Here is a 3439-nt window from a genome sequence, read left to right on the forward strand (position 1 = left end):
TCCCAATATTTTTAGCTTGTTTGGGTTCATTTTTCCCAAGGAATTATTACTCTGGTTTGTCCATGATATGTACACAGGTCTATCAAATGGTGACCGCATTAACGACGGTCGCGTGGTGCTTCGATCAGTTTCCGTACATAGTCCGGTGAACGCCGCATCCGGAGCTCGGACCGACCTGTGAATTCAGGCTTTGCCACGCCTTTACTACATCACGCTGACGCCCTGCATCGACATTGACTTCGGCGCCAGGCCATATTCCTTCTATTCCTCACTTTGCATAAATTATTTATTATGCAACATTTTTTTTAATTATCATTATTACTATTATCTCCAGTTTGCACTATTTTTTGTGCACAGGAAAATGATCGGGGGACTTTGGCGTCACTCTGCCGGTCTGCATTGACCGTGCTATGTCACCACTTCGGCGTGTCGAGCTCTCCGCTCCGCCACCTCGGGACCAGCTTGGGGGATGGAACCTTGCCCCGCATCAAGCTCGGACCGCGTCATCAATACCGAACACATTAACCAGCTAAGTCGCTTTCATGCTCAAAGCTTTAATTTCTAACTTGTGTTCGGTTCGACCAAGCATTATACTTTTTTGGAAAAAAAGTTGCTTGTAAAAAATTTCCTTGTCCAAACTTTGTTTGTGACGCATAAATTCAAATACCCAATCCATTTGGGGGCGTCCTTCATGAAGCTTTTCCACTTGCATATGATTATACTTGTACGGCTTCGTCCCTTGTTCGTGTATTACGCCACAATATGCACCATATTGACTTAAGCGATTTGCAAGCTGGGTTGCCTCGCTCCTGTGTTTACCCCTACGTTCCCGATTGTTCGGCTAGGGAGTAAAGGGAGCACCTCTGCGATTGTCACGATCGGGTCGCCCGAGCCGGACCTCAGACTGGGTGAAGCCGAAAGCTAGCGCTCTTATAGTTTTCAATGATGGTCGGCACACAACGGAACTCATGAGTACAAAAAATCTATTGCACAAGTCTCATAATAACAATGAGCACCGAAGAAAGGTATCGGTGGGGGTACTATTTTCTTCGAAGATGCTTCTTACACTTCACGGTAATATAGCATAAGTTCCCTGAGCGCGCTTTGTCTGTTACAGCCTTATGGCCTGATTGCCTGGCTATTGGAAACACCGTCGATATTCTTGACCGATGGAGTACATAACACTTTTCGGTCCTTGACCAAAGAGGGAGAAGCCGACGGTCGGTTAAGACGCGCTTAAAGTTCGATTGAACATAGATATGATATAAGTACTTCGGTACATGCAATCATTCTTCTACCCAAGTCACTTGGGGGCTCTTAAGTTTATTTGAGCCATTTTATAATAAGTGTTCTTCTTCTCAGTCGTTGCAAAGTTCTATTATTATCATTTATCACTCCTTTTTTCGACGCGTGTGTGCGGTCACTAGCCGGGGAGCCTAATTTCTCTCTCAAAGCCGCTAGAGTTTAGTTTGCTAAACTGGCCTAATGAGAAGTACTCCGCCCTCGGGATAGGAGGTTGAAGCCGTAGGCTGACCCGCTCGAATCATGTTAAAGGACGACAGAAGCACTTCTTTTTTCTAAGACCAATTTTTGGATTGGCACCGAACACTTGATCTTGTTCGGACGTCATGTTTTTACTGACGTTTCTTGGTTTTCCAAGCTTTTTGGCACTTTTAAACTATTCGTGCTTTTCCAGCATTAGTCTTGCAGTGCAACGCCGGACACCTTTAGGGATTCGGCAAAAACATTCTCAGATATTGCTATATATGCATCGGTTTCGAATTGTGTCTTCGGTCAATAGTTGGGTTGCCCGGCTCCTGCACTTGCTTCCTACGTTCCGTTTTGTTCGGCTAGGCGTGCAAAGGGAGAACCACTGCGATTGTGCTTCCAGCTCACATGGTTAAGCACCTTAGTGGAGAAAGCCGAAAACTGACTGTCACAATAAGCGTAAACTGGTCAGCGATCCGATGACTATGACGGGCCATTCATAACATTGGCCGAAGTGTTTACGGCTTGACCTCGACTATCGCTGAACACTACCGGGGGCTATTAACTGGCCTCCCAAACTAAATCCTTGATATTTTGCTCTTACATTCGAGCTGAGGTTTCATGATCATGCTTAGCATGACAACCCAAAGAAAGGAACCGATAGCGGGACTATTTTCTTTGGAATACATTTCTTTTGTTAAACAGTAATATAACATATCTCTCTGCGTACCTTTGTTTATAAAACCGTGTGGCCAGATTGCCTTGTTTGTCGTAAATCTTTGCCCTCATAAAGGCTTTATAAAGTAGGACAAACACTCCTCGGCTACTGGCCAAGGAGGTGGAAGCCGATGGTCGGTCAACAAAGTTTTGTACAATGCGGATCCGAGCATTAATGACGTAAAGTACTTGGATACATAGAGTCATTACACATAATTTGTGATTTTACTATAGATATTGATCCTTAATTCGGCCACCCGTGCCCGCATTAAGGCTCAGGGGCTACTGGGCTTCGGGCTTATTATTTACAAATATTAAAGGGGCACATCGATCCCCTGATCTGGTGTTGCCACCCGACCAGTGTCTCGGGGGCTACTGCATTGCTTGTCCAATGCAGAAAATTTTATGTGCAATATAGTTTCCGAGGAGATTTTGATCCTCAGGTTGGTCGGCCGCACCCAACCTGAGTCTTGAGGATTGAGCATGCCGCTTTTGTGTCCCGAAGTATTCTGCCGAGCTAGGGCTTGATCCTCAGGCCGATTGTGAAAATCAACCTGAGTCTCAGCGGCTACTGGGATCAGCGGTCTTATGTCACCCTTCATGTGCATCTTGGGTTTTAGACCGATACACACCTTGAGGGCTACTGGCTATATATCTCGGCAGAGAATAAATTGCACCAATAAAAAATACTGACAAAAAATTGGCCCATAGTCGGGGTGGTGCACCACCTCGGAAGCAGTCCGGCATAAAGCTCGGGCGCTAGTGGCTGGCTCCATAGAGGGCATTTCCGGCATTAAGCTCAGCTAAAATCCTTCAACTTTTTTGAACCAAGGTGATATGACACCTCGGATACAGTCCGGCATTGGAGCCTGGACACAGTCCGGCGTTGGAGCTCGGATATATTTCGGCGTTGGAGCTCAGATATACAGTCCGGCGTTGGAGCTCAGATACATAGTCCGGCGTTGGAGCTCGGATACATTCCGGCGCTAGAGCTGGGAAGCGGTCCGGCGTTGGTGCTCGGCTGCAAAATATACCTCGAATGCAGTCCGGCGTTGGAGCTCGGACGCAAGAGGACCCTGCCTCCCGGGAACAACTTCAAACCCGAGGTGTGGCATAAAAATAAACAAGGCATTGATAAAGGCCGGAAACTTAAAGGGGCTCCTCGGATACCCGACGTGTAAACTCGTCGAATGCATTTCGGCGATCCTCAAGATCGAAGATAAAGAAGATTTGT

This window comes from Triticum urartu, chromosome 1A, assembly GCF_056163025.1.
Source record: "Triticum urartu cultivar PI428250 chromosome 1A, HENAU_Tu73, whole genome shotgun sequence".
NCBI lineage: Eukaryota > Viridiplantae > Streptophyta > Magnoliopsida > Poales > Poaceae > Triticum > Triticum urartu.